This window comes from Dromaius novaehollandiae, chromosome 17, assembly GCF_036370855.1.
Source record: "Dromaius novaehollandiae isolate bDroNov1 chromosome 17, bDroNov1.hap1, whole genome shotgun sequence".
In the NCBI taxonomy this organism is placed as follows: domain Eukaryota; kingdom Metazoa; phylum Chordata; class Aves; order Casuariiformes; family Dromaiidae; genus Dromaius; species Dromaius novaehollandiae.
In genome coordinates this window covers 15604908-15617782 of record NC_088114.1, presented here as the reverse complement: position 1 = coordinate 15617782, position 12875 = coordinate 15604908, and the positions used below count along the sequence as shown (strand labels likewise).

The 12875-nt window shown below is 53.3% G+C and overlaps 1 protein-coding gene across 2 annotated transcripts in view; it reads left to right on the top strand.

Moving 5' to 3' along the window:
• The window catches only part of NOS1 (nitric oxide synthase 1), a 91186-nt gene that overhangs the window by 6080 nt on the left and 72231 nt on the right, over positions 1 to 12875 (top strand). The window contains exon 1 of one of the 2 annotated variants that reach the window (XM_064522325.1): positions 12063 to 12245. The exons of the other annotated variant lie outside the window; for it this stretch is intronic. The gene's annotated coding sequence lies outside the window, so the exon portion shown is untranslated. Of the gene's footprint in view, positions 1 to 12062; positions 12246 to 12875 lie in introns of those variants that run through there. 2 annotated transcript variants of the gene reach the window in all.

Here is a 12875-nt window from a genome sequence, read left to right as displayed (position 1 = left end):
GGAGGGAGGTCTTTGCTGCAGCCTTTTGAAGGAGTCGGAGCTTGGGGCCATCCGAGAATCGTGCAGGTGAGATGTTATGGGCTGCATAGCTCGGACTCGCCTGCTCTCGCACCAGAGTGGCACCAAGCTGAGCCTGAGACAGGCTGTGTGCGCATGTGTGCACGCAGAGGGCTGTGCGCGTGTGATGAAGGGGTGCAGAGACCTCACGCAGGCCACCTTGCTTCATGAAAAGCTGCCCTGAAGAGGTCCTAGTACAAGCCTGGGGCTTTGCAGCCCTCCCAGTGTCCCCATCTCTGAAACACTCTGCACCAGTGGCCATGCGCAGCCTCTGCTCCCCAGTGTCCCAGGCTGCAGTGCTCCCCAGGAAGGTCTCAGTTTGACCCGCTGCTGGCATTTTGCTCCTGGCCTTGTCTTTCCCCACGAGGAGATGCAGGAAGTACAGCAGGGCCCCTGGGTGGAAGGAAGGACTAGCAGATGGTTTTTGCGTCATGGAAATGCGGAGGATACCTGGGCTTCCTTCCTTGCTTTGCTACACACTCCCGTGGCATCTTATTCAGATCGTGACGCTTCAGCTGCCTCCCAGAAGCATGTCTGCTTTATACCCCAGAGCATTGCATTGCACATTAGGCACCAGAAACGCTGGCCGGAACTGTCTGCGCTCTGAGGTGAAGCCTGTTCTCCTTCTCCTCCTCCACCTATTTCTCTGTTGGTGTCTGCTCAAAAACAAACAGCAAAACTCAGTGTGAAGTCTCCAGAAAACCAGTGTATACAGGCAAGCTCTGTGCTCTGCCTTGCATCCTTCCTCATCCACCTGCAGCACAAGTGCTCCTTGGTCAAAGCAGGGCCATTTAGAGAAGGCTGCTCAGGCCTGTTACCAGTTCAGTTTTGTATATCTCCAGGAATGGAAATCCCATGATGTCCCTCAGCCCTTGTTCCTGTGTTTGACGACCTTCATGGGGAGCATTTTTTTCCTTATATTGAGTCAGAATGTCCCATCTTCCAACTCATGCTGTTGCCTCTTGTCCTTTCGCTTGTCACCTCTGAAAAGAGACTGTCTCCTCTTCTACTTCTACCTAGGTAGTTATAGATAGCAATTAGGTCTCTTCTTCCCCTTCGCTTCTTTAGCCTGAAGGAACCCAGCTCCTGCAGCCCCTCCTTGTGCACTGTGCACTCCAACCTCTGGCCATCTGGGTGGCATCCACTGGACTTGCTCCAGTGCGTCCATGTCAGGCTTGTCCCGGGAAGCCCGCAACTGGACACAGTTCACTAGACGCAGCCTTGCAAGTGCTGAACAGAGGGGAAGAATCCCTTTCCATGCCCTGCTGGTTATGCTTTTGCTAATATCACCCAGTAAGCAGCTGGTGTTGGCCAAGCTGAATGTTGGCTCGACTTGTTGTCCACCAGGCTGTTCCCAATGACCTTCTTGTCCACCACGTGGGTGGAAATGGCTTCCAAGGGGGTTTGCTCCACCACCTTTCTGGGGCCTGTGGGCAGGATGACCAGCTTGTAGTTCCCTTGATCCTCCTTCAGGAGATTCCCCTGGTCCCCATGATCCTCCAGGGCTAGAGAGTGGCCTCACAGTGACGTTGCCTGGCTCCCTCAGCACCCTCTGATGCGTCCCGTCTCATATGGGGGACTTGTGTATGTCTAACTGATGAAAACGCTCCCTAACGGCATCTTTCTCTACTGTGGGTGATGCTTCACTCCCCAGACTGCGCCGCTAGGCACAGGGACCCGGAGAGCCCGAGGACAGCCCGGGGAAAACCGAGGCAAAAAGAGCACTGAGTGCCTCAACCTCTTCCGTGTCGTTGCCCATGAGGCGCTCCGTCCCACTGAGCAGCATGGTCCTGTTTCTCCTTACCTTCCTCTTGCTGCCCATGTACTTAGAGCAGCCTTTTTGCCCCTCACATCCCCTGCTACTTCCAGCTCCAGCTGAGCTGTGGCTTTCCTAGCTCCATCCCTGCTCACTCGGGCACTGTCCCCCTATTCCTGCCGGGCAGCCCAACCCCAGCTCCCCACCCTGTGCGATTCCTTTTTGTTTCTGAGCTCACTCAGGAGTGCCCTGCTCATCCCTGCTGGCCTCGGGAAAGGACAGAGCCGCGGAAATGAAAGCAGCCCCAGCAGAGAAGGGAAGATGAAGGTACAGACCTCCTCTCCCCCAAACCTTGCCTTTCTCCCCAAAGTCGCCTCAAGGTAGATATTTCTGTTTGCAGTGAGCGTGATGGCATGTTGCAAGCTGCAACCTGGCGAGCCTGCACCTACCTGGGCAGTTGCTTCTGCTCGGAGCTATCACTGCTTTGTGGTGGCTGCCATTTCCCCATTCAAATACCTTTGCAGACCGCTAAGGGACCTCACGTCTCCCTTTTTGTTCTTTTTTTCTTTCTTTCTTTTTTTAAAACAATTAGCTCGGCTCAAGCCCTCTGCAATACATCAATTAATTCGAGCTGTGGCAGTAAATTAAAGGGAAACAGGAACAACTATGCTGGGATTAGGTCACTGAAACTATAAACTTTGGAACAAATCAGATTTCCTTGGGAAGTGAAATGGACAGCGATGATATGTCAAGTAGTGAGATGAGACAGGCTCAGAGCAACTTTCCAGAATCTCCTGACTTGGCTGCTGGATGCAAGAACTTCTTCCCTAGGGAAGTTTTGGCTGCCAGACCCTGTTGCTTCTGATGCTGCTTGGATGGCAAAACAAACAAACAAGAAGAGAGAAAAAATCTAAAAGAGGGTGGGGGGAAGCTCTGCAGCTGATCTGGGCTGTTGTGTATCCACAGGTGTGTAGAGCAAATGGTCTGGATCTAAATGCAGGAGGGAGAGAGGGGAAAGTGTAGAGCCACATGCACATGATGTGGGGCAGGATCCCACTGCTCCGTGCAACAGGAGGAGGGCAGGTCCTCTAGGACCCTCCCGCTACCCAGTTTTCATGCATCACCTGGACCCATCTGCTAATCCAAAATACAATAATACGGACCAGACAAGAACATGAGAAAAGCTGTCTCCTCGTGCCCAGTCTGTTCCTTGTGGCCATAAAGAAGTTCCAGGAATAAGTGCTGCTCTTTTCTTCATGGCTGTTCTGTGAGGAGGGAAAGTGACTTCTGAGGAGCCAACACTGCTTTCAGCTCAGGAAGAAAGGAACTGAAACTCTAGCGGCATGAAAGGAGAGGAAGGACGCCCCGGTGTTTCTCACCGTGGGCAGTGCCTTTTTTGGAGCCATTGTGGAGGATTGTTACACCTGAAAGATAGGAAAACCAAGGCACTCATCAGTGACATGTTTTGCCCATAGTCACAGACCAAGACACTGGTGATAGCTTCATCTAACTGTGATTTATGGATTCTGTGGCTGAGAAGGTTTGCTAGGCATATGTCTCCTTGCTTCGCTCAAAAACAAATTGTAGGACTTCCCCAGATGCGTACTCATTTGAACTATAGTGCACGTGAAAGACATATATTAGCATTTTTTCACCTTCTGCACACAAACAAAGCCTGCTCAGTTCCTGACACTTTCCTTATAGGCATAGTTTCTTGGCCTTTAACCCATCTCCAAACGCTATCTTGAAAAATGTAAAGCTGGTGAGGTCACTTCTGTGGCAGTAACAGATGTCATGGCACCAGGGATAAATGCAAAGGAATATTACTCTCTCTTCCCTATACCTTCTGAGTGCATCTCCAAGACTCGCTGCCATCCTGATTTCCTGGGGCAGGTCCCATATGCCGTCTCTGGTGCGATCAATGCTCTTGGATGCTGTGTGGCATGTTAAAAGGGCATGTTTGTTCATACCCAGCTTCCAAGCAGTGTTTCTGTCCCGCGTAGCTGTGTTAGGGAGCAACGCTGGGAAGGGCAGTGTTGCTCTGGGGGTCCCAGCAGAAGGGCCAGAGGAAGCCAGAGCACTTGCACATCTGTTCAAACTCAGGCTACAGCCAAAAAGGGAAAAAACACTTCCAAAGGCCATGATGACTGGCACAACTGCAGTTTGTGCACCGAGGGAGGAAGAGAAATCCTACCCTAGAGCTGTCGAAAGGTGCAGGCAGTCCCTGCACACCCTTCGCACCACCTGTCTGGTACCCAGGACCTGCAAACTGCCCAGGTGCAGACCGAGGCTTGCAGGGGCCACTGCCGTCTGCAAGCCAGGGCCGGGCACTGTGAGAACAGCATAAATGCTCACAGCCCAAAGAGGAGATCATTTGTCATCCCCCTCCCCCAGTGAGGATCCCCTCATATTCTCCATAATTGGAAATTGGTTGAAGTCCAAGAGCAGGGGTTTACAACCCTCCTTAGGCTCTCGCATCAGCCGGGGTGATTACAGGCCATGTATTCTCATTAGCCATATAAACGCCTCGTCCCTTTTGGCCTCTTACTCAATTCTTGGCTTCAGCGAGATCCTGCAAACTGAATTATACAGCGTGTGCATGAGCAAAACTTTTCCTACTCTTGGTTCTGCATCATCCCTCCCTCCTCCCTTCCCACCACTTCTATCTTCACCCAGCACCTTGTCTCCGTGGCCGATGATGCAAAACCCATGAGTTCCCCGCTACCTTACTTGGAGTGTTCCTCGCTTTCTGTGCTTTTCATCAAGTGACTGAGCACAAACCCCTGCCTGCTTCTGTCGAGCTCTGGTCTGACCCACACCACTTAACCCCTGCCCACACAGCTTCATTAGTAGCTGTGTGAAAGCCAAGGAGTCCCTTCACCTGCAGCCACAAGTCTTGCTAATGAAGGAAAGAGACCTGCTCGCAGAGTTAGAACAGCGTGGGAGCTATGGGGACAGGGATGTAGTGCTCTCCCAAAAAAAACAACCCTACTTGGCCTTTCCTTCACTGGCAGTAATGATGCTTCTCAGCCATCCCAGCTTGCTCTGAGCACTGAAGTTTGGAGCTGATGCTTCTGGCTCTTTGTGTTGTCAGTGAGGAGAGGGGCATCTACAGAGGGCAGCAGGGGCTGAATGCAGGTGGGCTCCAGCGTTTTCCAGGAGTGCCCGTTCCCACTGCTCACTGGGGAGGGGCTGCAGCAGACCTGGGCCCGTGGCACTGGCTGGATCTATATGTCTGCAGTGCTCTTCCACTGCGGCGGTCACCGCGACTCAGGAACGACAGCCCCCCTCCCGTATGGATGTGGAGCTAATGGGGTAAGGCAGTGGCTGGAACACAGTCTGGGCAAACTTGCTTTGGCTAAAATAAAGCAAGAAGCTGGTGGAAGGCAAGGACTAGTTCTTGTCGCTTATGCCCACTTAACCCCAGAAAGCTCTTCCGTTGTCTGCGGACGTCACTGCATGGTTATAACCGCAGCAGAAAACAGCTTTCTCCACTCTTCCTGAATCTGAAAGTGTGTAACTGTGTCCCTGAGAAGCCTGGCTGACTTCAGCAACAGCATCTCTCGAGCACAAGCTTATCCCTCCTTATGTCACTGCTCAGCAGCTCACTGTGCGACTGCCTTCAGCCCTGCCATGCAAACGCCTGGCATCCAGCTGCTGCAAGGCACAGGGCCCGTGGGGCTGTGCTGGCTCTCTGTGCTGCACAAGACGGCAGAAAGGCAAATTCTGCTGGGATTTTGCCATCTTCCCTTTCTTTCAGAGGTGCAGGTGAACACTTATAGAGATGCCACTGAGACAGTTCCTGTTGTCTTAATTAGTTCTTCTACGCAGAACTATTTTGTAACATTCCTGCCGCTGTCTCCCTCCCTTGGGCCGGGCTGCCGTGCCAAGCAGGCAGCAAGTTGTGCTGGAAACATGCTCGCTGTGTTGGAAAAGCTGGCTTTGCCATCGCCAGCCTGCCACCCCTGCCTGCTTCGGGTGGCAATAGCATTTGCGTTCTCTCTGTGTATAAACCATTGCATTAATGAAATGTTGGGAGCTGGTTTGTGGTGAGAGGCAGCTGTTCAGCCCCTGTGAAATAGTAGAGATATTTCCATTTGCCTTGCACGCCTAATTTATTGTCCTTTCATCACCTCTTCCTTTTTATTGGGTGGGAGAGGTATGGGAGAAGCGATGAGATTTCAGCACTGCTGAAGACAAAACCGGATCTAAACAATGATCTTGGCTGTTCCATTGCCCCCATATAACTTGGCTTCTTTCCTGACCTGCTCCTCCTCTTAATCATTTTTTTCTGAACCCTCCTAGCCACCTAATGAGTAGAGAGCTGGACCCAGTAAACAGGTAGCCCTGCAATGCAATGCAAACTGGAAACCTCCACGTTCATTCAACTCAAAGACTTCAGTCAGGAGGAGCCTCAGTCAACTTACATGGATGGTTTGGTAGCGGCTTAGCACCACGGAAGCTGCTGCTAGCGTGCGATGAAGAGTTTGGGTGCAGCAGACAGTATGTGCTATTTGATGCTGTAGCAGAACTTGCTTTACTCCAATGTCTTGTTTGTGATTTTGAGGTTTATATCCCGAGACCCCTCATGGGACACAGCACAGGCCATTGAGTGAGAATGAGCCATTAGGCTGGAATAGACTAAGACAGCATAGCAAAGCAAAGTGGGATGCGTAATTGGAGCCAGGCAGAGAGGTGTGCCTGGGCTAGTGTCTGCTGACGCCTCTAGTAATAGTACCCCCATCCATATGGAGGAAGTCCCTTGTGTTCGGTCCCCTGAATCTCTTTTCTTCGTGTCCACCTGCATTTTGGGATTCTGCAGCTGCTTGGGGTTTTCTGGGGTCCTCGAGCCTGTTGTGGGGAGTGGAGACAACTGCAGTGAGATCGGGAGGTTCAGACACTGGCTAATCCTGTTAGGAAGCCAGTGGTTATTGCAGGGCTTCCAGTGGGACCTGCTAAATGAACCGTAATTCTGTAATGTGATTTCCTTTTCCCGGCCAGACTAAATGTTCTTGGCCACTGGGAATAAAAGGTTCTTTTTTTAAAAAAAGAGAGAAATAAAAAGGGGAGGGGGGAAGCCTGTCTCAGGCTCTGTCAATCTTGATTGTATCAAAGATTTCAAGAGCTCTAAGATGTGCCTGTTTATTGCAGCTCACTTCTGCACCCCGTGAGTACAGCTATAAGGGCAATAGGTTGCCCTGTGCTCCTCTGCAGGGTGTTGATAGGACCCTGAGACCAAGAAAAACACATTTGAGGTTGTGATATCACTCCAAAATCCAGAGAAGGCGAGAGAGACTTCTTTATGAACCAGCAGGAAGCTGGAGAGGGAAAAGGAAAGAGGCTGTGGAGCTAGTGCACTTAAAACATACCCGAGAAAGGCAGTGATTTCTTTGCAGGCAAGTTGAACTGCACTGAGCAACATCCAAAATATGTTTTGCTCTGACATATGTGCCCTACAAGGGGAAAAGCGAGGGCACTCATTCTCTTCCCTGTGAGATCTTTGGGATGCCTTTGAGGGCAGAAGCCCGCGTGTTGCCTCTTTCCGAAAGGGGAAGGTTGCTGCAGGCTAGTGCAGACCAGCACATCCGTGGTCCTGGTTCAGTCGCGGGCTGCTGGCGCCTCTGCGGTGCCATTGCTTCGGCTGCAGTGAAGTCAGAGCAGAGATGAATTTGCCCTACAGTCTTTCCACACATCAGTTCTTTGCCCATGAAGCGAAGGCAGGAGAGCTCTGGTCTTTCGCTGGTCTGTTGAGGACTTCACGCCCAGGGTCACAGCTGGGGAGCAGGCTGTGCCCGAGGGAGGAGAGGAACTCTTCCCGGAGCAGCCTTCGGCCTCTCACACCACCGGGATGGAGGGTGGTGATACCCTCTCCCTGCAGCCCCGGTGAGGTTGCGGATGGAGGGGTTAGCAGGCTGCTTTATTTGCATGGTTAAAAGGTAAAGAAACAGCTCAGTCTCCACTGAAGCGAAAAGCCACAATGGAGACTGTCATTAACTTAAACACTCTCCGCTGCTGGCGTTGGACCATCTGTGCCTTGCTCTGCCCGGCGAGCCTTTCCTCGGAAACAGATGGTGCTGGCCGCTCCTCCGGGCTGGCAGAGGGCAGGGACCCAGCCCGGCGGGGGCTGCTCCTCCTAACTCCTCCTCGTGCCTCCCCGTGGAAGAACATGCCCCGTGGAAGTCCGTAACATAATGCGTTTCTGATGCAAACGGCTCCACTTAGCAAAGGGCTCCGGAAAGCACCACAGTGGCTTCTGCTCTTCAGCGAAGTGGGATTTGCAGTTGCGGAGCTGCAGCCTGGCCGTGATAGTGCCAGGGGAATCTGGCAGGCCCCTGTGTCTTGCTGAAGTGCACGTAATGGAGAGAAGTATATCAGCTTTGGAGGGTGGAAGAGCAAAGGGCATTTATTGCTGTGTGCATGAACAACGAAACCCATACAACAGGTTCTGCTCGGGCACTGAAATCCCGTGGGCCTCTGCTAGGATCGAGGCTTGGGTCTCACCAGCCCGAGGTCCCACTTGCCCTGCTGGAGGGAACCGTCTCCTGACCCGGCGGCAGGTGTTAGAGCCGGCCAAGCCCCGGGGTTTCACTGCGCCCTCCCCGGGCTCGCGCGCTGGCACGGACCTGGAGGGCGGGTGGGCACCGGTGGCAGGAGCTGCTCTGCGTGGCACAGGGGACATGCCCGCACACGGGGCTGGGCTGTGCAGACGCTGCACCGAGAACCTCGCTCCCCACCACCGTTGCTGCTGCGGGTGCAAGCACAGCCTCTGCTAACGGCACTTCCCTCCCTCCTCCTCCAGCCGCTTGCTCGCAGGTGTTCCCAAACTACCCAGACTGGCCTCATTTTACCTTTGGATAAGAAGACAGCCTCCTGCAGAGGGAGGGTTGGCTCAGCTGTCTGCTTCTGGGTGGTTTTTCTGGTGAGGACCATGCTGGGGCTGTGGGCTGCTAGTGCAACCTGAGGAGCAGGGAGAGGTTTGTCTGCTGTGATCTGGTGTATTACTGCAGGGGGCTTTTTTTGATCCAGAGCTACTTTTCACTGATTTTGCTTGAAGCTTTACTTCTCTTTCTTTGAGAGTCTTCTCTGATGCCCTCATTTCTTTCTGCCTGAATGGTGAACAGAAGCTTTTGGCCAGCCAAGCCCTGGGCTGAGCTTCCTTGGTGTGAGTGTTTCCCAGGGCTCCCTAGCTCAAGAGATCAGTTACCCTAACTTTGTGGTGGAAACCCTGGGCCCTGCCTTTAATCCCAGCAAGCAGGTGAGGGGAAAAAGAAAGGCTCTGCAATCCTTTTGTCTTTTAAAACATGAGTTGCTTCTAAATGTGCAAGGGGTCCTGATCCTGCAGCTGGGTTGCAGAGTGAGCTCCTCTCCTCCGGGAGCAGCTGGGCTGGGAATGTCTGGTACCACCCCAGCTCCCAGTGTCTGGGAATGGCCCTTGTGGGGTAATTCCCATTTCACAGAGGAGAGAATAGAAGTACTGGAGGGAGGAACAATTTTCTTGCAGTCTTGTTGAGCCCATTTCACTTCATCTTCATTATTTTTTTGACTGAAGGTAACCTCTCCCTGTGTCTGAAGACCTTGCCCTGGCAGGGAGGTGCCAGGGCAAGATGCAGGTGTCTGTGAGCGTTGCAGTGCAGCGACCAGAGCTGGGGTGGGAACGAGCCTTCCCTGAGCAGGGAGGACCCTGAGCTGGGGCCCTGTCTCCACCTTGTGTTTTCTGGGACCCCAATGCACCCAGCGTGAGGGGAGGGACTGTCCCAGGGTGGCTGCCACCCGCCAGGGGTGTGGGACCACACTGGGAAAGTGCCCGTGCTCCCTGGTGAGCACTGTCCTCTCTTTCTTCCATTCACCCTAACGTGTATTGAGTCAAATGGCACAGGATGGTTTTTCCCCCTCTCCTCTACGGGGAAGCTCCTCTGTGTCTCTGCTGCCAGTTTCCCAGGGTGTGTGCGAGATGCAGGCAGACAGGGTCGGTCCCCGAGGTGTTGCAGACCCGTTGGCTGGCCTGGAAATGAGCCGCTTGCCCCTTCTGCGCCTCAGTTTCCCTGCTTATTAAGTGGGGATTGGTGAGACAGCTGTCTGCTATCTGGTGCTTCACAGGACCAAGGCAGCCTTGCTATTTGTTGTGCTGTTTTTCCTGTTTCCTATGTTTATAGCCTAAAGGCGCTCCCTTGGGCTGTGTGAACGTGTGCCTCCAGCTCCTCGCTCAGAAACTATTTCCAGGCCATCAGCTGCTCCGGTCCTGCTCTTGCTGCAAAAACTTCAAATCGGGGAGGAAAATAATATTGCTAAAAATAAAATAAAAAAATCCAGAAGTCTGTTGGATGCCAGCTCTGCTGGCATCTCCCGGGTACCTTTCTTCTGTCTTGACCCACAGCCATTAGATACCGGCCTCAGCAGGGCACAAAACATTGCCGGGAGGGAGAGGGCTGCTGCTGGGCTGAGTCTGTCCTGCGTAGCCAGCTGCGTGGCAAAGCACGTGAGACTCCGTTCTCCTGCCTAGGCTCTTCTCCAGCTGAATTCACAGGGGAGAAAAGGTGTGCGTGGGGATTCATTGCATTTGACATGCTGCAGGTGACAGCCCTGGCCGAGGATGTTGTGATGAGATCTAGAGGAAGAGCAGCAGTGTCCTGAACTCTGCTGCCGAGGGGCTTCTGCGCATGGGCTGACGGTGAAGGGGCTCATCCTGCTGCAATTGCTGTTGAAGGAGCCCGTGAGGGCCTGAGGCAATGGCAGCTTCCCGCTGAGGATGGGGCAGGATGGGGCTGGAGGGACGCAGAGCAGGGGACCTTGACGGGGTGACCCTGCGCTGGCAGACAGAGCACCAAATAGCTCTGCGTGAGGCACTATGGAAAGGCAAGATATCTGCGAGCTTGTTCGAGCCTGCAAACAACTACCACTGGCAGCAGACAGAGCCACAGGCCAGATATCAGCGCCACAGCAATCGGTTTCATATGGACTCAACTGAGCGTTCTCGTAAGAGATGAAGCCTCCTAAGATGCAGCAGGGAACGTAGGAGCCTGGCAATAAAAGCCGTTGGGACCCCTCCAGCATTTCCCTGGCACGGGAGGGTGCCCCGGCGCAGGATCCGAGCGTTGGCTCCCACAGCACTGCTGGGAGAGGGAGCTGGTGCCAGGAGCAGTGTCCAGGCCTAGCAGGATGGGGCCATCGCATGCTTGAAATAAAGAGTGAGTGGTTTCTGCTGGAAGGGCTTTCGGCTTGCCCGCTCCAGGGTAAGCTCAGTTCAGCCACGTTATCCTGCTCGGAGAGGGGTTGGGGAAGCCAAAGCAAAGGGCTGAAGCAGGGTCGAGCTCAGCAGCAGCCCGTCCTGCGCCGGCTCGCTTTAAACAGCTTTGGCAGCACGACCGCGTCCTGCTCTGCAGCCCCCGCCATGCTAATCCCCGCACGCGTGCCTGCGGGCCCACAGGTGCTCCCGCCGGCAGGGATTTCGGTAGCCTGCACCAAAGGTCATTTCTGATCTCAAATAAGCCTCGAGTCGGCACTCCGCACAGCGCGGATGGGGGGCCGAGGCAGGACCCCGGGGGTTGGCTCAAGCACTGGCCCGCCATAGCGTTGAACTCCCACCCCAGCAGTATTTCTAATTTCTCGCTCAGTAAGGTCTGCGTTTGGCCATCAAGAAACCTGTTCTTGCTTAGGATCGAACTTTTGCAGCCTGGGCAATAGTAACTTTAAAGGGTCTCCAGCAAATGAGAGCGAGAAACACATTTTAGCCCCCCAAAGCAGCCTGTTGTCTTTTCTAGACAGCAACATTACCCTCGCCAGAGTAAGCTGCCGCTAGCTGGAAGATATAGAATGGAACAAAAGGGGAAATCGTCAGGGCTTTTAATGCCCCTTCTCTCCCAGTACCAACACACTGGGAGGTCTGGGGAGTTGCTTTTATTTTGGGAGGTATTTGTAGTCTGCTTTCTTAAGCAAACAGGGTTTATCTATCTGTACTCTTGTGTATCCATCAGCCCTGCTCTAAGAATCGGGCTACTTTCAACTAAGTCCAATGGGGAGGCTGAAACCTTGAAAATATGCCATTTTTGAGTGTTTCATGAAAACAGGTCTCTGGCTGCTTAAGCGAGCAGCACGCTGGGCAGGGGCAGGCTATGATTTGGGCGAAAGTGTGCTCAGCGCCAGCGAGCTCACGAGGAAATCCCTGCAGTGCTTTCAGCGGCAGGAAAAGTTTCCGTCAACACTTGCACCTTATTAGACCTGACGTCACCCCTTAGTAACCCCCCGCTCGCAGAGCTCGTCTCCACTGCTAACGAAGCGCCTTTGCAGGGCTGCTAAGCCCCTTGCTGCCTCTGCAATTAGTGGGGTCAGCTCGGCCTCGTGGGTCGCAGGGAGCCCTGACCCTGGCGGTGCCGCGTGAGAGCCGGGATTCGGCCCTGGGGAGACTTTCCCGCGGCAGGACCGGAGCTGCCTGTAGGTAGGTGGATCACCGAGGTCGAGCGGAGCCTGTAGCTAGCCAAAGAGTTGTGAATTGCTTGAAAGAAAAGAGAGAAAGCAGGGCCCGGCATGTCGAATCCTGCTGGTTGTGCTTTGCACTGGGCTGCTGAGCTTCCCCATGCCAGCCGGAGGGTCTCTGCTGCACCACGCAGAGGGCTTTGCTAAGGGCTCGCAGGGCCTGGCCTCGCTGTTAAAAATAACACCGTTTCTCCTAGCTCCTGTTCTTAAAGTGGGATTTTGGTCGCAAGGAAAATGAATTGTCTTAAGTGTAAATGAAATATCACAGTCCTGCTATTTCACCACTGTCAGCCTCCAGCTCCTCCCCAGCAAACGGGGCTTAACTTCATTGTGGTTTAACTGGGAGAAGCTGTTTATTACCTTCAAATTACAGCAGCATTTCAATATCCCATTAAAAGCATTCCAGAAATAAATCGAATTCCTGGCATAGCTTCTGCAAACTTTGCACCAGTTGCCGGGAAGGCTGAGCGCAGGCTTTCTTTTGTTCAGCTGGTGAAAAAAGGAGAAAAAAAGCACAGCACTGTCTCGAGAGTTATTTTCATCCTGTTTTGGGGAGCTGCTGACTCTCACTTTTGGTCCGGGAGAGATTCTC